The sequence below is a fragment of the Sturnira hondurensis genome, unplaced genomic scaffold (genome assembly GCF_014824575.4).
Source record: "Sturnira hondurensis isolate 20B ecotype Veracruz unplaced genomic scaffold, ASM1482457v3 Scaffold0006505, whole genome shotgun sequence".
Taxonomy (NCBI): Eukaryota; Metazoa; Chordata; class Mammalia; order Chiroptera; family Phyllostomidae; genus Sturnira; species Sturnira hondurensis.
This window is the reverse complement of record NW_028079136.1, coordinates 1231993-1257134: the sequence shown is the minus strand read 5'-3', so window position 1 is coordinate 1257134 and position 25142 is coordinate 1231993. Positions and strand designations below refer to the sequence as shown.

At 34.4% G+C, this 25142-nt stretch overlaps 1 protein-coding gene across 1 annotated transcript in view; it reads right to left on the bottom strand.

The window, feature by feature from the left end:
- Positions 1-25142, bottom strand: part of SOX6 (SRY-box transcription factor 6) — a 600742-nt gene that overhangs the window by 447889 nt on the left and 127711 nt on the right. Inside the window, exon 3 of the mRNA XM_037049998.1 lies at positions 17527-17608. The gene's annotated coding sequence lies outside the window, so the exon portion shown is untranslated. The remainder of the gene's footprint in view (positions 1-17526; positions 17609-25142) is intronic.

The window sequence follows — 25142 nt, the reverse complement described above, 5'->3', positions numbered from 1 at the left end:
TTATACTAAACTTAAAACAACTTTCTTACACTGCCTATCAAATTGGAGTGAAACCAATAAGGATATTGTTCAACCACCCTAAAAGCACCAGACTTTTTAGCTATTCATTAAGTCCAGATATGTATACGGAGCAGACAGGATTATACAGCCCGCTGACAATGTAGCCACCACTCCATGGGCAGAGACCTCCCTGTTTCCTTCTCCTGCTAAAGACTTCCAAGTATCACCTCCTTCCCTCTCCACCTCTGACAACCATGGGTTTTCACTTATGGTCCTATCATCGCCTCTGAAATCAGCCCAAGCCCAGCATAGGAACATTAATGAAATTTTAATAAATGTATTATAAAATATTAATGATATTATTGATTCTCTCCCTTTTCCATGTGCATACTTTAATTTGTTATTAAAGTTATGGGTAAAATAACCATACTGGAAGCAAATACATACGACTCTCAATTTTTTCCTATATTCTACAAAAGACTCGCGGTGTCCTATAGAAATTGATATTCTTGCTTTGGAAGTAAGTCAGCACCTTCTCCAACACTTATGGCTGGCATTTTAGATGTATCAGCAATCCAAATGTTTCCAACACTAATTATCAAAACAACTTCTATTGTATTATTTACCCATTCAAAAGTTCTTAAGAATGCATAATTACATTGTCTTTCAACATGAAATATTCTCCATGTCTAGCAAATGCAAAAAAAATAAGGGACAATATTTAGAAAATTATTTAAAATTACTAAACACCATGAAGAAATTACCACAAAAGAGTCACTAATAATTTGGTAATCTTTTTGAGGGGAGGGGGAAGAGAGGGACTGGATGAAAGAAGGTAGGAGATGGATGCAGGTGGGGAAAGCGGGGGCAGTGGGAGGGGGCTGGGGGCAGAAATAGAGACATCTGTAATAGTGTTAACAATGAAAATAAAGATAAAAACATTTAAAGAATTGCTAAACTTTTTCTTCTCCCAACATATATTTAATCTCCACATATGCACCTACAAATTCTAAATCATAAATGTTAAGATTACTCATAGCCCCAGAAACATGCTGGCACTTTATTATGCTTAATAACTGAAGACATTTTTAAGGTGAAAAAGGAGTTTGTACACTTTAAGAAATGACTGTCGTGAAACTGAGCACTCCCTTGGGTGCAACAAACTTTAAATAATTTGTGAATCAATTAACTGGTGACTCTCTTCATAACACAGATTTCACACTCCCAGGTCACTGCATTATCAGCCTGATACGAATCATAACATTTTGGAGAAAAGTTCATAATTGAAATCATTAATTAATTTAACAGGACTTTTAGTTATGCATTGCATTAAATAGCTGTAAAGGAGCAGAGATTAATTAGTTGTTTCTCTGAAAATTTTCACTGCTGCTATTACTTGGTGAAAAACTTTTCAACTTGTAAAGCACATCACGCTCTCTATTATCTCGTAGTGACCTATCAAAGCAATTTAAAGTTGAAGGAACTCTAATTTCTCTAAAATAAAGTCTGAAACCTCTAAGGTGTTTCTCTGGAATTAAAAATATATATATATTAAATAACAAACATTGTACAGTCTGGGCTTCTTTGTGAACATGAAATCTTCATCTGGAATTAAGTATAAAAGGGAGAGTTGAGAGAATCACAGGGGAAAGGAGGAAGGACTCACATGAACAAGTATAAAAGACACATGGACAATAACTAAGGTGGGGGGGTGCAAATGGGAAGGAGGTGGGGAGCACTGGGGGGGCAGGGCTGGGAATATAAGACAGAAAACTGTACTTGAACAAGAATTACATTTTTAAAAAAATCTAAAAGCATATATAAGGTAGCACAAGTAAATATCTTTAAAAGCTCACAGAAATGAAGAAAACAAAGATATACCCTACCCACAGTTTTGTGAAGCTAGTGAGATGATATGCATTTACATGTTTTGCATAGTCTTTTTCTCTTAAAAACAGTAATAAAAACTATGAATTATCAATAAACTGTATTTATATTAGCACTCACTGCCTTTACTTCTTAGGATTTAGAAGTAAATTCTACAGGTTGTCTAGCAAATTAATTGGCTGGAAAGGTATTTGTAAGTTCAAAAAGCAACTCAAAAAATTTTCAAGGAAAAGTGACTCCATTTTTTCAGTACATTAACCCAATCCTTTCACATCACATCACACTCTCCATAACTTCATCATTTTAACAGCTTAATATCTCCTCTGCTATACAAAAGACACTAAAAGGTATACCAAGGAGAATCTAAAACAAAAGTTTAATATACTAAAAGAGTCACTATCTTGCTAAAATTAATTAGTTGAAATTAAACATTTTCCAGGTTCATATCAGGAAACAATTGTACTACTCCAAACTGTCAAGCAATTTTTTTAGCCTAATCTCTTTCCCCATCCCCTCCACTCACACATGTCAATAATACTGAACTTTTACAATTCTCAAAACATAGCAGGCCCTTTCAATGTTTGGGTACTTTTTATAAATTCTGTACCCTCACTTAGAATATTCTATATCCACATTCCCATTACTCGTTTAAGCAGCAGCTCAATTGTTAACCTATTCAGATGAGATCGGGCATGCTAAGGGTGGTATGGCCACAGACTCAACTGTTAACCTATTCAATGAAACCTTCCCTCAACTGTCCCTGGCAAATTCCAAATTTCTATATATCTTACTTCTTTCATACCCTAGGATTAATATTATTATAGTTTCTCTCTTTACCTGTCTCTTTATTAGGCTTTTAAACTGATTAAAGGGTGGCTTTAATATGTTATTCACATTTAAATCTCAAATATGTCTACCTGGGACATATTAAGCCCTCTTAATATGTCTGTTAGTTTTAAAAGGAATAAATAGAGAAAGGGAGTAGGGAAGATAGAAAACGCTAAAGGGGGGATAAATGTGATGGAAGGAGACTTGACTTGGGGTGATGAACACACAATATAGTATACTGATGATGTATTATAGAATCGTACACCTAGAACCTACATAAGTTTATTAAATGTCACCCAATAATTCAATAAAAAATAAAAATGGAATAAATAAATAAACTTGCATATATTTATTTCCATGTTTCATTTCAATATTTATTGAGCATCTATCATAAATCAACCACAGTGCTAAGTGTTTGACAAAATCCTCACATATTTTTAAAGTAAAGAAAAAGATAGGCCTGGCTGGTGTAGCTCAGTGGATTGAGCACGGGCCTGCCAACCAAAGGATCGCGGTTCGATTTCCAGTCGGGCCACATGCCTGGGTTGCAGGCCAGTTCCCAGCAGGGGACTCACAGGGGGCACCCATACATTGATACTACTCTCCTTCTCTCCTTCCCTTACTCCCTAAAGATAAATAAATAAAATCTTTAAAAAAAGAGAAAAAGATAGCTTCTCTGTATTTTTTGAAACATTTGACTTCACCCATTTTTCAATTTTGTTTAAAAAGGCTGGGATGGGAGTAAAAGACAGAAAACTGTACTTGAACAATAATTAAATAATTTTTTAAAATTGGTAATTATTACTTAATGAAACTTGCAGTGGGACAGCAAGAAGCAAAAACCGAAAATATGTCATTTCAGGATTTTTTTTTTGCCATCAAAGGCCCTTGGCAATGAAAGATCTCTTTGCCAGGAGTCAAATTAAATGACCACATTAAAAACCAGTTTATGCCTGTGGCTCTACCAGGCTCTTTTATCCAGTCAATACAAAAGAAAGTATATCAGAACAAGTGTTTCCCCACTTGAGCAGACCGGTGAATCTTGTCTTTTCTGAGACAGCATTTTATAAAGTCACAGTGATTACAGTTCTATTTCCTCTTTTATATGCATTATGTCCAATAATTCACTGTGGAGGTGAGGCAAATGGTAATGGTTCATGTCTTATCATTCACATTTTCTCACTTAAGTCTTTATAGTTCACTTACTTTTCATTGCAGCCCACTACATTTGGCAAGAGTAAACTGGCATTTTCTTAAAGTGTTGCCCTTTATATAAGAGTCTGTGGCAATTTTGTTTTTAATAGGGTCATTTCCTATTCAAAGTTTATTTATTTAAATGTAATTTGCCACCTCAGCATTTTTGTGAGAATTAAATGAGATAACATACGTAGGTACTCAATGAATGTTAGTTTTCTTTCTTCCCTTTTACCCTGAAACACATATGACCCAGAGAAGATGTCCCAAAGCAGGCTATCATTATGAATTTATTCTGACATTGTGTGCACATTGGCTTTCACTCTTCAAGGATACAGTGCCGCTACTTAATGACAGGTTGAAGATAGTAAAAAGTGAAGTATCTGTCTTTGTTAGAAACAGATAAATGGACAAATCCTGAGATTAAAAGTGATAGAGTGGGGATGAGATTTATCTAAGCAGATCACAAATTGCTGGTAATGTATCCGTGCTTTCTCTCAACTAATTCCTCCAAAGTTGACCAAAGTTAAAGCCCAAAGTACAAAACAAAGTTAACTTCCATGTAGAAATCAAATTTGTATACTTGCTGCATTTGCTCCATCATATAAAATTTATTTATTTTGGTTATCTTAGAAGCTACTAGGACCAATGGTGTTTTAGAGAGGTGATATCTTGACAGCATCACATGATCCTAATATCCAGAAGAATCTGGAATCAAGAATAGTATCCACATCTAAAAATGTATAAGCTTTCATTCTACCTAAAGATTCACATTAAAAAATAGAAACAAGGCCCTGGCTGGTGTAGCTCAGTGGATTGAGCGCGGGCCTGCGAACCAGATGAGCGAGGTTCGATTCCCAGTTAGGGCACATGCTTGGGTTGCAGGCCAGTTTCCGGCAGGGGCCAGTTCCTTGCAGGGGATGCATGAAAAGCAACCACACATTGATGTTTCCTTCCTCTCTCCTTCCTTTCCCCTCTGAAGATAAATAAATAATAAAATATTTTAAAAAATAGAAACAAGATAACACCAGGGTAACATTGGATCTGTTACTTTAAACAATAAATCGGGGGAACTAAAACAGATAACTCACCGACTCTGCAAATCCTTTCCCAACTAACAGTGATTTGTTACTCTTTATCTCCATTTTTATCAGAATATGCATATGCTTTATTTCTAACAAAACACTCAAAATTGCCCCATTATTTAAACATTTGTGTATTTGCCCAATATTGTTGCAGCTATGTGTCTGGGGATGTTTTTAACCCTTTTTCATAAACCAAATCTGTCTACCCACAGTACTACTTGGGAGCTTCATCATATATCTCAATCTTGTACCTATTATTGACGATGTTCTTATTACATTTTACCGTCACTGAAAGTAATCCTTCTTACCTTCTTCTGAACTTCAAAGCATGTTTTTGTAGCAGTACTTGGATTCAAAAATACTTATTTCACCTTGTGTGAGTATGCTTGAGAAGGCGGGTTTAGAAATCCTGACCTTGAGTTCAATGAGGCTTAGATCTAGCACACCTGCTTGCTTTCAAATTCTCCTCTGGGGTAGAATCATATAGCAATTATATATTGAACAAGTCCACTTTCTTGTATAAAAGCATGCTTACAAAAGTACATTTATAGTTAGTGTATCAGAAGTATCTAGGTCAATACTAATTTTTATGGTAGAATCTTCGGTTTTCTCTTTAATGGTCACACAATAACTATAGACGTATCTTACTCCCAAGAAGATACAAAGTAGGTGGCAATTTTTCAACATGTCTTCTGAAGGTTTATGTTTAGTTTATGGGAGAAAAAGACACAAGAAGGTATAAGTCGTGTTATTTTTCTAGATCATTGTTGTAATTAAGTAGAAACAAGATCCATCTGCACCTTCATTAAAAATCCAAGAATCATCTTTCTAAAAAAAGAACAAAGGTAATCATGAAGTTCTAAGGACTGCATGTAAGAATGCAAAATGAAAGAAGGGGCAGAGGAAATGAGAAGGGACAGAAGGGGGAGAGGAGTGGAGAGGAGGGGAGGGGAGGGAAGTGAAGGAGAGGAGGAAAAAGAAGAGGAACAGGAAAGAGAAAGAAAAAGGAAGCAGGAGAGACAGCAACTGTCTTGTATTAAAACCTAAGATTGTGACAGGGATTGAAGACAAGAAAAAAAAGGTCTTAAAAGCCAACTGTACCCATTATTTTCTTTATAAAATATTTCCTCTTTTACAGAGAAACAGTGGGAAAATAAGGTAAGTGAATTGTTTTCACAAATACTCAGTCTTTTTTTTTTAGAAAAAAAAAAGGAATTCTTGTGGTGCAAGTACAGTTTTCTGTCTTTTACTCCCATCCCAGCCCCTGCCCCCAGTTCTTATTTCACTTCACTAGTTTCATGAAGCTGATAGCCCCACACCTTGCTTAACAATTTCAGTGGCCACATTTCTGCATAGTCAAAGTGATCCCAAACAATTTCTCCAATGTATTACACATATAAACAAGTTTTTCTTCAAAACCAGGCACGGTGGTCACTTTTTCCTTCGTCTTTCTCTTCAACAAACATAGTTACAAAAAACTAAAGGAAAATTCCACTCTTCATTCATGTTTGAGCTCCTGTGACTTGCTAAAACATCCTGTCCTGTAGCATAAGATGTATTTCTATGTATACCTATTTTTTTCTTAAAAAAAGACTTTTACAAGATTTAAATAGAGTGGCAAGTTTTCCTATCCATGGCTCTGAAGAGATGTTTATTTATTTTCTTCCTTTCTTTTTCTGTATTTCTTTTAAGAGTAAAAATTATTTTATCAAGAATTTTAATTTACACTATTAAAAACATGTGACAATGATCATTACAAGTCTGTTTTTCTTGGCACTTCTTTTTTAAAGCTAAAATTAAGAAAATTATTTGCATTGAGAGAAAGAATATGATCACTGGAGTTAATCTTGAATTGGAATTTGACTTCTCTCATATACTGTTACTCTTAAGAAGGTTGACATACAACTCTGAGCACCAATTTCATCAACTATAAAAATGGGTATAATACCACTGCACTGCACAATTAAAAATTGTTAAGATGGTAAACTTTATGTGCACTATACCACCAAAAAAAGTAAATGAAAAGGCATTATATCTGCTAAATAAATAAATTTTAAATGGTTATAATAATAGTTTCTACCTCACAGGGTAATTATGAAGATTATATGAAAAAGTTCTCATGATGAATATATATGAAGCACTTAAATGACATCAGACATAATTAGGCACTTAATACATGATGTTATTAATAGATTATATGCCATTAGTACTCTACCAGAGTACAAATGTCATTTCCTAATAATTTTACCACAACAAGCAATGGATCTATAGTCCTATGGAGGAGACTTGGTTCTTCAAAGACAATGGTAGACCAAGAACATGAATAGCAAAACTTAAAAAAAACACCTTGCCCACTTTCATGCAACATTTTTCAAACTATTGAGTAGATAATAATATTCAATTTTCTGAGTGCCAATCAGTATTTTTTATTAAAAAGAAAAAGGGCAGAACAAAGGAAGGATTAAAAAAGGAAAAAGAAAACAGAAAATAGAACACATTGCAATATTAAGGATAAGTATTATTCATGAAAACTTTTTATTTCAGCTATATTACATTGCATCCTGGGTCAGAATAGAAATTTATTTCTTAGTCTGCATCATAATAAAAAATGTTTGAAATCCTCCTAACTTAATAGGAACTAGAACATGTGAATCCACGGGCTCTCATGTAACAGGGAAAGAGCCAACCACCTTGCTCACTTAAACATTTCTCTAATTAATGGAATGTAGTAATTGAAGCCATCTAGTGCCCTCTGGGATACCTTGCGTTTTCTTATTTGAAAGACTATAAGACAAAAGTAGCTACCTACTAGGTGACATCTGAACAACCAGTCTAGTTCTAGGATCATGAAACAAGCAATGATTTAAAATGAAGAAAAAGTAATACAATGAGAAAGATTTAAGGTATAATTCTTTTACATTTAATAAATTCAAGCACTTATAAATAAGATACCAAGAAAATGACTCTTCTAAAAATCTGATGGATTCGTGGAATAAAAGGATAACAAAGTATCACCCAGTGTGCTTTACATAAAGGAACTCAGTTATAGTTGTCTCTCCTTTTGTAAGATATGGATTGGGTCTGGTGGCATTAAGAGAGCAGTGTACAAAGTGGTTGTGTCCACTTTGGTCTTATTTGAAACCAAACCAGTATGGTGGACAGCTGTCAGCCAAAGAGAACAGGGGGAGGAAGAGAGCCAATCAAGCTGTGTTAAGTAACCCAGCCATTCCACAGAAATATGTACAGCTCTTGTTCCCTGGCAGTACAGCTGGCAACAGCGCAGCAATAATTTGAGGGGTTTTCTATAGAGCACTTATGAGTTTGATTTCACTGTTGGCTTCTTGCCATTGCAACCTATACACTGGGTAGCTCTGTGAATTGCCCAACTATGTGTTTAGATGATAAAGAATCAGATTTTTTACTTGGTAGGCATGAAGTCAGCTGAGTTTTCACTTTGCCAAATACTTTTTTTTTAACTGCTCAAGTTAAGAAAAAATACATAGTTGGTATTGCCAAGCACTTTTCCCCTACACTTTAAGCTATGTATTTCTTTGGAAAACGAAATTCTTTCTATTTTACCCATAACCCATCAAACTGTTTTCTCTAACAACTTCAATCTTTAGAGCCTTTTAAATACCACTTTTCTCATTTTATCTTTATTACTCTCCTTTTTTCATACTTTCCCCTCAGCAATAAAAAACATAAAATTTGCCAGATTTGAAGTAAAAATAATGAACATAATTCAATTTCTGAGGTGATATTTTACATGTGACCAAATAAACTTTCCATTACCTATTTTTAAATTTTTTTTAAGATTTTATTTATTTATCTTTAGAGGGGAAGGGAAGGAGAGAAGGAGAGAAATATCAATGTGTGGTTGCCTCTCGTTTGTCCCCTGCTGGGAACTGGCCTGCAACCCAGGCCTGTGCCCTGACTGGGAATCAAACCGCAATCCTTTGGTTGGCAGGCCCGCTCTCAATCCACTGAGCTACACCAGCCAGGGCTCCATTACCTATTTGCACTTCTGTATGACTTTCTTCTGATACTCTCAAAGGACATAATGTAGTTTAACAACAATGGACTACTACTGGTCTTCATTTTGGGTGAATTGTCATGTATTTGGGAATACATGCTTATCACATCATTTTATATGATCCTAATAAATAATATATTCCAAAAGTATTCTAGTATTAGAAAGTGAACTACTCTCACCAGAGCTACCATTTACAAATCAAAGCCAAAATTATGGATGGTGGGATGGAGGAGTTTGGGTGGTAGGGGAAGGCAGAAAGGGTAAAGGGGGATAGATGGTGATAGAAGGAGACTTGACTTGGGGAGGTGAACATGCAATATACAGATGATGTATTAGAGAACTGTACACCTGAAACCTATATAATTTTATTATGCAATCTAACTTCAATAAATTCAATTTTAAAGAAGAATTTATTTGATTTAAAAAATCCTTTAAAATAACTTTTTTAAAAAGAAAGAAAATACTTGGAATATACTGTGAGGCACAGTAAATGAAGAGAAGTATTGATCTTCTCTGCCCTTTGGCTCATCAGTGTAAGTTAGAAAATGCTTCTTCTTTACTCTAAATATATATAAATGTCCAATAGGATGTCTTTCATTTGTAAATAGATATACATATCCATACCAGAGGCACCAAGGTCACCCATTCCTTCCTACTTCAAATAGAATACTTAGTTATTTTCCATAGCTAGAAATTTCAGGAAGTCCTCCTCATCTCCCAGCTTCCATTCCAAAGGGTATTTCATTTCCACTGCTGTGCACCATTAGAGTGGAAGTAGAAAAAGTCAAATCACATTACCAGAAGTTAATCAAAAGAATACTTTTTTTCTTTTTCTCACTCTTTTTTTAATCTCTTTTTTATTGATGTTCAAGTATAGGTGTCTCCATTTCCCCACCACCAATCCACCCCACCCCAGACACTCCCACCTCCCACCCTCAGTCCTACCCTCCTCTGGCTTTGTCCATATGTCCTTTATACATGTTCCTTGATGACCCTTCCCCCTTCCCACCTTCCCTCTGGTTACTGTCAGTTTCTTCTTAATTTCAATGTCTCTGGTTATATTTTGCTTGCTTGTTTGTTTTGCTAATTAATTTCCACTTATAGGTAAGATCATAAACACCAATTCAAACGAACATTCTTAAAGTTAGATGTCAAAATGACATTTCATACCCAAACCATTTAACAGGCAATAGTTTGTTAGCCACTACAGTATTCTCGATAGTATAATTCAACCATATTATGGAGTACATGGATTTCAGTAGGTTTTCCAAGAAGCCAAACCACCATCTATGACATGGTTTCTATATGAATATCCATTCCAAATTCCAACAACAAACTTTTGGAACTTTATCTGTTAGTACGTTGAAAACTGCCTGCAAATATATTGCCATGTATGTGTCTAAAAGTCTTTGTGATATAAAGAAATACTAAATACCAGGTAACTATCAGCCTTTTTAAAGTAGGTCATATGCTTCACAAAAAAAGGAGGCATAACTAAAAAAGACAAGTAAGAATTCAATGTGAACATTATAAATTATTTCCTCATTTATTATATATCTAGTCTGGGATTTTCAAATGTAGTGCTTGGAAGTATGCAGAAACAAATGATTATTATGGCCCTAATACATTGTTCCTATTACAACAAGAGTGATAACCATGCCAATACTGTGTATTCTGGGTCATGGAAAAAATAGACAATTTCTAAAACTATGTACACTATTAAATTTTCCCAAATATAAGTAATTCAGATGCTGCCTCAAGAAAACAGTTTCTAAGCTGAGGGCACTAGGAAGTCAACTATAAGTCAACCTATCCTCATGAAAATTCCCAAGATAGAACTAAATGTACACTAAACCATCTGTATAAATCAATGCCTTGTTTCATACATGAGCAAGGCTATATGGACCTATAAAAAATGTCATCTGGGCAGAGGTTTGAACATCTAGAACCAGAACTTCTTGTAAAGCCATCAAATTAACTGCACATATATGATGCCTAAACAATCTAGTAAAAGCCAATTTCTAATGATCAAGAAAAACTAGCTTGGTATTGAAAGGCAAATAATGTTCACAAAGCCTGGATTCAAAAGAACAACAGATGGGCATGAATTATGAAGGTTTTTGTAGGAAATAACACATGTCCTTTTCAGTAAAAATTAGAATAGAATTTCATTTGGCCATGGCCAAGTGGCCCAGTTGGTTGGAGCATCATCCCATATACCAAAAGATTGAGGGTTTGATCCCCAGTCAGGGACATACCTAGGTTATGGGGTTCAACCTCTGATTGGGGTACATACAACAGGCAACCAATCAATGTTTTTCTCTTACATCAGGTTCTCTCTCTCTCTCTCTCATTCTCTCTCTTTCTCTCTTCCTTCCTCTCTCTCTAAAATTCAGTAGGCATACCCTCTGGTGAGGATTAAAAAATAGAATTTTACTTGTTTGAGAAACTAGGAGTGAAGAAGTGGGAAATATCAGGCCTTCTTCTGTGGTGTAGCATAAAGTATAACTTAATATATCACTATTATTCCATTTTTAATATAAACAAGACATTGAGACTTGTAGTATAAGGTCAGAAGTATTGCCTGTAACCAACTGCACTACAATATTCTCATTCATTTTCTGAGCCTAAAGTCCCATAGCAACTGAAAACTTTGATGTCCAATCAGGCTTTCCAAATCTTCCCCTAGAGCACATGTGCTAGTGGACACCACATTGCACATGCTCTTCACTCATCCTTCACCCACCCCTCTGTGCTACCAATAATCCCCTCCTTTATCAGCATGCTGTCCTTCAGCCATAAAAATTGTAAATTAAAAACAGAGCCCTGCTTCTGTCAGTTCAGCTGGACACAGAAGGTCCACTCATTCAGCGGCACCCATTGTGGTGGTGCATGATTCTGAGTATTGTGCATTCTAAGCAACTGTGAAGTCACCATTGGAGAAGTCATGTTTAAGTGGTACATCCTCGTTTGTGACTGGGTAATAGAGGCAGTGTGCATTTTGCATAAAGGTGTGTAGTTATGTGTGCCTGCATATGTACGCAAAAGCACACACACGAATATTTGAGAGTGTAAGAGCTGCATGGAACTGAGTTATCATTTTCTTCTTGAAGTATATCAAATAGCTACAGTTAAAATATAATATTTTGTAAAATATATCATTGTATTTGTGTAGAGGAACCTAATAGGACAACAGGGCAGGTCTCTTGCACATCAGTTGGGGAGGGGGTGGGGGGAACACTGTGTCCTTTCTTTGCACCCAAAACAACAAGTTAGAAAATAAATGTGTTTGGAAAAATTATCTCAGGTTCTGCCAGAGGAAGAAAAGTTAGGGAAGTTTGAGGGTCCTTATCATGAAAAACTGACAGCAAGTCCCCATATCAAACTGCATGAGTGAGAAAAGTATTCTTTTCAAGAAAGTTTAGTTCAAAAGAAATGTTGTTTTTCAAGGATGATTCTAAAAAAGGACCCAGTGTTTGAGGTTTTCATCAGGGGTTCTAAAATGTATGAAACAGGCTGAAAGTGACCAGAGAAGGGAGTGGTGATAATGATGGAAAGAAGGGGGAGGGACTAGTCAAAGAACACGTATGAATGACCCATAGACACGGAACAACAGTGTGGGAATTGACTGTGGGAGCAGGGGTAAGATGGGCAAAAGAGGGCAAAAGGGGAAAAATTGGGACAAATGAAACAGAATAGCAATAAAATGGTTTAAAAAATTAAAAATAAATAAAAAACACAATTATGATTCTTTAAGTGAATGAGGGTAATTGGCATTTCACGTGATATGCTGCTATGGTCTATATGGCTTCAACAGTACAAATGAGATTTCCTGGGATTTTGTTCTCCCTTAGAAAGGAAAACAGAAAGAAAAATTTTTACATAGTCATGAGGTATTGGTTGAGAGATGGACATATAAATAACTGTTAGCTTAGTGTAAAGAATCTCCTAAGAAAGGGAAGAAGCCCAGGAGTTTTGCACATCAAATAAAAATGGAGAATATGGCTATATTTCAGCTCAAACCAATATTCCCTTCTCAGGAACCATCCCCTCTGGCTCCCTGCTGACAATCCACAGACAGAGTATGAGTGAGACGAGTTCATGAGTAAGATGAACAGAGATGTTCCACAGCGGGTAAATAAATTTGTTTCCACTGAGATAATTATTCTTACCATGTGTCACTGCTTTCATGGCATGAACAGGACAGGTGATGACATCCTATAAAATGCAATTTTTACTCTTATGCTCCTGACATTGAGATATATAATTCACTCAGCTCTAATGATTTTTTTTTGGCTATGAAGCTATGAGTAGGTTTTGTTATTATTGTTGCTTTTGTTTTTTGCCTTTTTAAAAACTGCTGTCATCATATAGGCTACCCAGTCCTATATGAGGACTATATATATTATTATGTGAAACAGCTAAATATGGTTATATTACTTGAATTTTTTGAAGGTTAATATCTGCCTCACATAATCCCTGTGCAATACCTGTATTTTCAAATCAATGCCCTCTCCCCAACCCCATGTCCTTTCAGACCTAACCTAGACATCACAATCCTTTGTACCAACAAATAATTTTTCTAACTATAATTCATTAGTGCCTTACTCCAAAAGCACATGAATACTTACAAGAGGGTTAATCCTCATTAAAAACTAGGATTACATGACATAATTACATGTAAATAAGAAAAATGAATTAAACTCTTACCCTTTCCTATGTCGGGCACTAGTTGTGAATCATATATACAATTAGAGTTATATTGCCAAGCTAAAAATATTGGTAAAGATCTAAAAATGACAAACAGTGCCTTTTAAATTAATGTCTTATTAGTTGAGTGAAGTACACTGACAAAGAATAATTTATGCTTATTCAAACTGCACTCGACATCTTCAGGTGTTTCCAAATGAGCTCACAGAAGAGTGATTAAATGCATCTGATAACAAGCCACACATTGCTGAAATTACTTACCGCCTCATTTTATGATTAATTAAACATGTAGATTAAAGTTGCAAAAGAATTTAGATTAATGAGCAAGTTAAGTCTTGCTGATATAAGTGAATTGGGAATTGGATGCTCTGTGGAACTTTATAAACATGCATTTTATAATGAATAAGACAAGGCTACATGCAGAATCATGGCCACCAGGGCCTTTTGACGATGCAGTCTTTTTTAACATGGTTTGACAGCTTTCAAATAACATTCTTCTATAGGCTTTAAACTTTGTGCTTTGCTGTAAAACACAAGACTACATAACTCATGTACCAGGAGTATGATTATTTTCAAGCTCTCCAAGGAAATGACCCCTGTAGCAGCAGCTGTTCAGAAAAAATTACAAGCTCAATTGTTATTATAATGAGAGATAGTTTCATTGTTAAAAGCAGTTATACAACTTGTAAAATTATATGACACTGCATCAGTATCTTTTCTTCAACAGGCATTCCTCCAAAAGTAAAACCATCCTAAAAGTGATAGCTTCCAGAGGACTTACTAGCAAAGCAGGGTGCTCAGTCATTCATAAAATATTCAAAGCCATTTATTAGTGAAGTTTCTGTGCTAGGAAAGATTATGTTTAAATTTATGACAACTCTTATCAGCTCCAAGAGTGTGTCAAAATATCTGCTGGTGTTTGCTGAGTATCCAATTTTCTCTTTTAAGATCAGCTTTACCTAAACCATGTAACTTAGACTACACCAAAAGCCAACTTGGACTTTAGGATTTTCCACAGCAAGAAAAGTTCAGCTTGTTCACAGAGATGTAGTGCATTCTCCTTTGCAAAGAATACAGAAGTGAAGAGAAACTGAGCCAAAGTTACCAAACTAGCTTCTAGTTTAAAACCTATTCCATTTTCATTACTCAGCTGGTAGCACAATGCCATTTATTACCACCATACATAACAAAGACACTCCTATAGATTCTTTGAATGGATCCAATCTGCTATCTGAAATATATCTCTAATTCTTTTCTACTTATTTTCAGATCTTAGGCATGATTCATTTCTTGACAAGAGTGAGATAGTGCTTTTTATAGTGCTTTTTTTCCTTTCAATTTGGATTTTTTCAGTCTATAAAGCCTTACCAAGAAAACTATGGAAATTTTTACAAAAGGATCAAAAAGAGCTGCTTCATGACACAGGTGGCAAATTACCATCATTAGCCCCACATATTGATCATGTGGACATAATTGCCCATTTGAAGATTTATGTTAATGAAAATATAATATTGAGACACATCTCTGACTACAATAAAATTCATTTAAAGTTAAAATCACTTTTATAAGCAGCCAAAAGAGTAGTCTCCATTTGATTTGTTTATTTCAGTTTTATCAGGTCAGTGTTTTTCACTGAGTAACATAAACATTTTATCACCACAATAGGTTATTTCAAATTTTTAATCTTGTTCCCCTTATAGTTCAACTTGAATGTAATAGTAAGAACCTCTAGGTAAAAATATGCACCTAAATACTTCAAGGACTAAAAAATACACTTTTTATTTATATAAAATTTTAAATTCCTAATTTATACCATTCAAAAGAGGAAATCTGACAACGAAGTGGTCATATTAGCTTGAAAGAAGCTAGCTAGGTTAGACAACTAAAGAACATCCATTTGCAATTTTAAAAACATTTGGCATATGCCAGAAGGGCATAGATTATTCAGACAGCTCAATAACCACCAAATTTTAAGTCAGGATCTTTTCACTCCAGTCATTGCTGTATTATTTCCAGGCCACACAACTTATGAATTGTGTCCTGGAATTAGTAATAACTTAATAGAAATCATGTCATTACTAAGGCATTTTAATACTAGAAGATACATTTATTTCTCCATGAAAGTACTTTTTAAAAATAACTGTAAGTCCTAAATGCTGAATATACTTAGCTATTATATATACTTACTATTATTAGCATGTTTTAATTTTTGATAAATGCTTTACAGTTTACCTACACTAAGTGCTAAATTTACTGATTACTTACAATTAAAAGTTAAATGTTTACCTATGATACCAAAATAGGTACTTTGTCCTGAAATTTTGAATAAACGAGCAATTTAAAATAGCCCAAATCAGCCATGATGTATATAAAAATTCCTAAACATTACTTTTATTAAATCAAGATGGTAATGTATTATAAACATATTTTCTTTTATTTCACAACACATAGTCACGTGGACTACAGCCCTTGCATTTCTAAGGAGAGATTACTATTTTCTCTATTTCACATATGCGTTGAAAAAAATTAAAATACTCACCAGAGACTAAAGCGAAATGACTAAATTAACTTTTGCATGTGATTGGGCCAAGGTTTGTCAAGTGAATTACAAATGCATTAATATCCACAATACTGACAAACGCTGAGTTATTAATACTGTCGGCTCCTCCATTTCAGTTCATGCCCTACAGAGGAGTTTTGTGAGATCCATCAAAAAACTCAGCCTCTCGACACGTTTATGAACATACTGGAGGTGGCATGGCTTAAACTGGAAATAAAATGACTCTAACCAAGCAAGCTGTCATCAAGGCCAGACTAAGGTTCATAAATGCAAAGAACCAGTCTATAGCAAAGGGAGCAAACAAAGCCAGGTACCACTCACTCCATGCCAGGTCTTTGACAGCTCAGCACCCAGCACTGAGATAGCAGGCAGATGACTAAAGGTGGTTCTTCATTTAGCAGAATCAGCAGCATTGTGTACTACACTTATAAATTGTACACATCAATGAAAATATTCAAGAAGCAAAAACAGTGCTGTAAATTGGTTCCAAACATATTATTATGGCTTATCACTTTTTATTCTACTTGACTACAAATTCTTCAGTTCCCTTAGCCAAACACAGTTAATTAACTAGAAGAGTCCCAAATTTTTCCTTCAGTGAAGAAATAAAAGATTCCTCCATTTTCTAGATTAGTTATACTAGAACCACTTTTAAAATATTCATATATCCAAAATATTGTGAGTAGTGTACATTAAGTGGTCTTTTATAAGTTGTTTGGAGATTTAAAGTATGATTATTTTTTAAAGACAAAGGTTTCTAAACTTTACCCTTTATATTATATCATTTCCATGAGAGGAAATTGAGATCAAAACTGATTTTTTTCATAAAATACATAACCTACACCTGAAACTAATATGCTGCATGTCAATTATATCATAAACAAATAATGGGTTAAAAACATGGGAACATTTAAGATTTTTGATACCCATATGTCCAATCTTTCATTCACTAGCTATGTCCACTATAAGTAGAAGCATTTCTGAAAAATATTTAATTGTGGTAGTAAAATGGTTTAATTTATATGCAAAGTTTAGCCAATAATCCCAATAGTTTTCAATATAAGTTAAAACTAGAAAAAGTGAAGAAACTGGGTGTTAAAGTTTACCTAGTCCTTAGTGTTAGATCACAAAAATGCAATGCAATACCCATGTGCCACAGAAATAAGAAATAAGTGGGAACATTAGTTATACTCAAATTATATATGTATATATATATATATATATTATACCTGGGCTCTTATACAAAGTGATGAGGGGTCACAAAGTCCTTCTTGAAGCATTTTCCTTTCCTCATCAGAAGATATAGAATGTCTAAAAAGAAGAAACTAATAGTTATTGGACCCACTATCTGCCAGATATAAAATAAATAATCTCTATGCATCAGATAATCTTAGTCTTCCCAGCAACCACACCCATTTTATAGATGAGGAAATTGAATCTCAAGTAATTTGTCCAGAGTGACACCAATAATGGAGATGAGAGTAAAGCCCTATGAACCCAACTCCAAGGTCCATTTGTCCTTTCTGCTACATTATGCTTATTTATGGCCTATATTATTTTTGTGTTTATGTTATTCTCTACTACCTAGAATTCCTGTATGGCTTTTCTCAGTTAATCCATTCCTACACTTCCTTCCAAGGTTCACCTACTCCAAAAAAGTATGTTGTATTCTCTCAGCACTTTGTTTAAAAGCCTTTATTACAACACTTCAAATTACAAGGATTCATACAATATACATTTATATAATGTTGCCAATATTACCATCTAGATTACAGCAATGTAATCAGGAAATGGCTTCATTGACACACTTCAGTATGTTTCTCCCATTCTATATTCCCCTTCCTTTATCCCTTCTCACTCTTATCATTATTATTATTATCATCATCATTATTAACATTATTATCAGTATCATTATTACTCTACATTACCGACCTCAACCAACCACTTCTTGCTCTCATGCTGTCTTCTGGATCATCCAAATCATATTTTTTTCTGCTTTCAATCTGCTCAAATGTTCTTACACTCCAAAACCACCTCTCTTTCCTTTCCAATAAAAAATTCTACCCATGAATATTTTACAAAAAGTGTAAGGCACTTTTGATTATTCATTTTTGCAACAGATATCTAAGCATTTATTATGTGCTGTTGGAAACTAAGAACAGATAAACAAGATAGAGCTTATTTGTCTAAAAGCTTACAATCTACCACAAAAAGATAAATAAATCAAAATTCTGTAACACAGATAAAAATAAAACAGTGAAAAAAATTGTTTAAATGTGAAAAGAATCAGTCAACTATAAGACAATTTCAAGCTACCAAACATATATATAATTGAATTCACAAAAAAAAAATAGGAGTGAACAAAAAAATATCTGAAGATTTTTCCAGAATTGACAAAAACAAAACCAACAGATATAAGAATTTCAAAAAAACCCAAGCTCAAGAAACATTAAGCTAAGGCACAAAATAATCAAATTGCTTACAACCAGTAGAAAAAGAAAATCATGAAAGCAGCCAGAGGAAAATGAAACATCATATTTAGAAGAACATATGTAAGAATTACAGCAGATTTACTTTTAAAAACAATGCAAGCAAAAAGACATGTTAATATTTTCAAATTATGGAACAAAAAAGTTAATCTGAAGTTTTATACCTAGCAAAATATTTTTCAGAAATACAAAAGCTGAAGAAAATCTTACCAGCTCATCAGCATATATATACTATCAGAAATGTAGATTATGCTATAAGGTAGTAGGTAATGTTACCAAGTAGAAATCTGAATCTACACAAAAGAATATAGTACACTGAAAATGATATACATGGGTAAACATAAAAGACTTTTTCTTTTGTTTTAAATAACTTTAAAATATTACTGATTATTCAAAATCAAATTATTGTTTTTAGGTATATAACATATGTAGAAGTAATGTGTATGGCAATGATAGCACAAAGGCTAGGAGAGAGAAGTGGAAGTACACTAGTGTAAAATTCTTATACCATACGTAAAGTGGGACAACACTACTTGAAGTAAGACTATCATAAATTGTAAAGTGTTGATACCAATTGTAAATCAAGCAATAAAATGTAATAAAACAGAATATTAGAAGAATTAGCCAACTAAACACTTAAATAAAGTCATAAAATTCTCAATAAATTAAAAAGAAAACAGGGAAAGGGGAATAATTAACAGATGACACAAACAGAAAACAAAGAGCAGAACCAACTATTAATTACCAATAATTACACTAAATGTAAGTGAGCTAAACACCCAAATTAAAAGGAAGAAGATTGTCATACTGGAATAAAATGCAAGGCTCAATTGCATGCAATCTACAAAAAAATCTATTTTAAAAATGAATGAAAAATATTTCAAAAGTGAAACCATAAAAAATACATACCATGGTACAACTAATAGAAAGGAAGTTGTAGTGGCTATCAGACAAAGTAGATGACAGAACAAAAAATATAAGTAGGGGAGTTCCAGCCAAGATGGAGGAATAGGTAGATATGCTTTACTTCCTCACACTACCAAAAGAATAACAACCAATTTAAAAACAAAATACAACCAGGACTGCCAGAAAATCAAACTGCATTGAAGTCTAACAACTAAGAAGTTAAAGAAGAAACATTCATCCAGACTTGTAGAAGAGGTGGAGATGAGCAGCCAGGACAGAGAGGATGCACAAGGCAATGAGAGGGGCAGATGAGGCAGCAGTTGGACAGCCAGTATATCCCACATCCTCATATGGATAAGAGGGGAGGAACAACTAGGGAGCAGGATAAACCACAGAACCCAGCATTCCAGTACAGGGAAATACAGCATCAAAACTTCTGGCTGTAAAAATCTGTGGGGGCAAAGCCAAGCAACCTAGCAAGCACCTTTGTTACCCCTCTGCCAATTCCCCCACCTACAGCACCACCACCCAGAAAAGTGGGTTTCCCTGCCCTGGTGAATACCTAAGGCTCTGCCCCATATAACATAACAGGTGGTCCAAGACAAAGAAATATGGCCAAATGAAAGAATAGATCAAAACTCCAGAAAAAGAACTTAGTGACAAGGAGATAGAAAACCTATAAGATGCAGATTTCAAAATATTGGTAATCAGGGTGCTCAGAGAAATGATTAATGTGGTCACAAAATAAAGGAAGAAATGAATCTATACAAAGTAAAATAAAAGAAAATACACAGAGAACCAACAGTGAAGGGAAGGAAACTGGGACTCAAATAAATGATTTGGAACTAAAGGAAGAAATCAACATTTAACCAGAATAGAATGAAGAAACAAGAATTCAAAAATATGAGGAGAGGTTGAGGAATCTCTGGGACAACTTTATATGTTCCAACATCTGAATTATAGGGCTGCCAGGAGGAGAAGAGTGAAAGCAATAAACTGAAAACTTATTTGAACATATAATGAACGAGAACTTCCTCAATTTGGTGAGAAAACTAGACATGCAAGTCCAGGATGCTCAGAGTCCTAAAGAAGTTTGACCCAAGGAAGCATACATTGAGGTACATCATAATTACATTACCCAAGATTAAAGATAAGGAGAGAATATTAAAAGAAGCAAGAGGAAAGGAGAAAGTTACCTACAAAAAAATTCCCATAAGACTGTCAGCTGACATCTCAAAAGAAACCTTGCAGGAAAGAAGGGGCTGGGAAGAAGTATTCAAACTCATGAGAGGCAAGGACCTACATCCAACATTGCTCTAGCCAGCAAAGCTATCGTTCAGAATGGAAGGGCAGATAAAGTGCTTCCCAGGTAAGGTCAAGTTAAAGGAGTTCATCATCACCAGGCCCTTATCATATGAAATGTGAAAGGGACTTACCTAAGAAAAAGATCAAAACTATGAACAGTAAAATGGCAACAAACTCACAACTATCAATAACTGAACCTAAAAAACAAAAACTAAGCACACAACTAGAACAGGAACAGAATCACAGAAATGGAGATCACATTGATGGTTATTAGTGGGGAGCAGAGGGGGAGAAAAGGGGGGAAGGGTACAGGGAGTAAGAAGCATAATTAGTAGATGCAAAATAGACAGGGGGAGGTTAAGAATAGTATAGGAAGTGAAGAAGCCAAAGAAGTTATATGTACAACCCATGGACATGAACTAAGGGAGTAGAGGAATGCTAGAAAGAGGTACAGGGCACAAAGAGATAAAGGGGAGGAAAATGGGACAACTATAATAGCATAATCAATAAAATACACTTTGAAAAAAAATATAACTAGGGAAAAAGGATTCTTGTATGCCAATAAAAGGTCAATTCATTTAGAGGACATAATAATCCTAAATAAGTATTTACCTAATATTTACTGAGTTTCAAAATACAAGAAAAACTAATAAAATGTCAAAAATTGTCAGTTTTTTAAATCTCTCCATTAATGAAAAGATGCTCAACATCATCAGTCATTGGGGAAACACAAAATTAAAACCACAATTAGATACTACTATAAACAATCGAATGGTTAGCTGAAAACAAAACATACCAAGTGTTACTAAGGATGTGAGGCACATCTAAGTAGGAATGTATAAAGGGACAACCATTTTGGGAAAAAATAGCAGTTATTATAAAGTTAAACATACACCTATGTAACCTAGCCACTCCACTCCTGGATATTTACCCAAGAGAAATAAATGCAAATATGCACCTAAAGACAAATGTTCAAAGTAGCTTCATCTGTAATAACCAAAAACTAGAAAATCTAAATGAATAATAAAATTGTGGTATAGCTATACAATGAAATACCACTCAGCAATTTTAAAAATAAGGTATTGACATGCACAACATAAGTGAATCTCAAAATAATTATGCTGAGTAAAAGAAACTGGACAAAAAAAGTACGTAATGTGTGATTCCACTTACATAAAAGTTTTTTACATGCAGCCTAATCAACAGTTACAGCAGATCAATGATTGCATGAGAATGAGGTTGGGGAAAGATCAAGGAGAAGCAGGAGTGAGGGACTCTGAAGGGGCAATAAGAAACTGTCACGGTTGATGGATATGTAAATTACCTTGATTGTGGAAATGGCCTCGCTGATGTATACCTATATCAAAACTTATCAAATTGTACACTCTAAATACATGCCAGTTATTGTATACCAATTACAACTCATTAAAGCTGTTTAAAAAATGCAATAGGTAATATTCTTACTTCACTGATGAGAGAGTTAAGGCTCCAAAAAGTTATATGATTGTCTAAGATCACAGGTAGGACACAGCAGTACTCAGGAGTAGTGGGAATTACACACAATATATTCTTTTCAGTTTTATTGGAAAATAATTGACATATACCTCTGTATAAGTTTAAAGCACATAACATAATGGTTTGACTTATATATACAGGCACACCTTGCAGATATTGCAGGTTCAGTTTGTGGCCACTGCAATAAAGTGAGTCTTGCTATAAATCAGGTCATAATCTTTTGTTGATGTGATGTCTTACCTTCAATTTGTAAAAAAAAATGTAACACCTGTGATGCACAATAAAGTGAGGTATACCTCTATTGTGAAATGATTATCACAATAGTTTCAACTAACATCCATCATCTCATATACAAAGAAAAGAAAGAAGAAAACAAAATTCTCCTTGTGATGAGAACTCTTAGGAATTTTTCTGTTAACAACTATTCTATATATATTATATAGCAGTGTTAACCATAGTCATCATGCTGTATATTACATCTATGCTACTTATGTTATAACTGGAAATTTGTATGTTTTTACCAACTTCCTCCCACTCTTCCTTCCCCCACCCTCTGCCACTGGTAACCACATGTCTAAATCTCTTTAACTATGAGTTGGGTTGAGAGGGGTTTCTTTCTTTCCTTCTTTCCTTCCTTCCTCCCTCCCTTCCTTCCTTCTTTCCTTCCTTCCTTCCTTCCTTCCTTCCTTCCTTCCTTCTTTCTTTCTTTCATTCTTTCTTTCTTTTCCTTTTTTAGACTCCACATATAAGTGACATCATACAAATTTAAAAAGTGACAAATATTTGTCTTTCTGTGTATGACTTATTTCACTTAACACAATGCCTTCAAGATCTATCCATGTAGTCACAAATGGTAGGATTTCCTCATTTCTTAAGGCTAAATAATTTCCATTGTGTATACCACAACTTCTTTATCCATCCATTTATCAGTGGACACTTAGGTTAATTTCATGTCTTGGCTATTGTAAAAACTGCTTCTGTAATCATAGGGGTGCAGATATAGTTTCAAGTTTGTGCTTTCATTTCATTCGGATATATCCCCAGAAGTGGAATTGCTGGATTTTATAATAGTTCTATTTTTAATTTTTGAGCACCCTCCATACTGTTTTCCATAATGGCTGTACCAATATACAGTCCCATGAACAAGGATTCCTCTTTCTCCACATCTACATCAGCATGTTACCTCTTGTCTTTTTGATCATGGGCATTCTAACAATCACAAGGTCATATCTCATTGTGGTTTTAATTTGCATTTCCCTAATGGCAAATGATGTTCAGTATCTTTTCATGTGCCTGTTGGCCATTTGTATATCTTTGGAAAACTGTCTATTCAGGTCCTTTGCTCATATCGGATTATTTGGTTTAGTGCTCTTGACTTGTATGAGTTCTTCACATATTTTGAGATATATGGTTGAAGAATAATTTTTCTTATTCTATCGGTTGTCTTTTCACTCTATTTATGGGTTCCCTTGCTGTACAGGATCATTTTAGTTTGATGCATGTCCACTCATTTATTTTTTATTTTATTGTTTATGCCTTAGGTGTCATATCTAAAATATCTTTACCTATACCCTTGTCAAGCTTTATTACTATGTTTTCTTCTAGGAGTTTCATGGTTTCAGGTCTCACATTTAAGTTTTAATCTAATTTGAGTTAATTTTTGTGAGTAGTATAAGATAGGGATCCATTTTCATTTTATTACATGTGAATATCCAATTATCTGAGCATCATTTATTGAAGAGACTGTTTTTTCTCAATTGTGTATTCTTGGCTCCCTTGTCAGATACAGTTGACCATATATGCTTGGATTTTTCTCAACTCTCGATTCTGTTCCATCAGTCTATTTGTCTATTTAAATGCCAGTACCATACTGTTTTGATTAGTATTGCTTAAGATCAAAGAGTATAATGCCTCCTACTTTGTTCCTCTTTTTCAAGATTTCTTTGGCTATTAGGGTTTTTTTGTAGTTCCATATAAACTTTAGGAGTGTTTTTCTCCTACTTCTGTAAAAAATGTCATTGGAATCTTGATATGCACTACATTGAATCTATAGATTGCTTTTGGTAGTATTGACATTTTAACCATATTTTTTCTCCAAATCCATGAACATTTGCTATATTTTAAAATATGAAGTATCTAACATAATTCTGATTCACAGAAGACACTCAAGAGTTGTTTGGAGGCTTTTAAAGTATAGAAGCATATCAAAAGCCCAAGACATGAAAAAATAATAGATTTTATATTCCCTATATGACAGTCAAAAATTTAAAAAATTTTTAACCTAAAATATCTTACTTGATTGAATGTATGAAAGGTTGAGTTTCTATAGTTCATTCATAAAGCTCTTTACTAGAACCTATTACGCACTACATAATATGCACTACTTGCTAGGCACAAGTGAGATCACCCTTTATTGAAGTGATGACAAGGGGCTCAGTGTGTCAGGAGGCTGAGGTGCATACAGCTAAGTGGACAATGATGATCGGCCACACTAGTTCTCCAAGAAGGAACAATAACAACATTTCTTACACCGAAGCATTTCCCAGGAAGGAATTATTAGGTTTTGCTTTGATTTGGCTTTGGTTTTTTTTTTTAATTGTTGTTCAAACACAGTCGTCTCCATTTTCCCC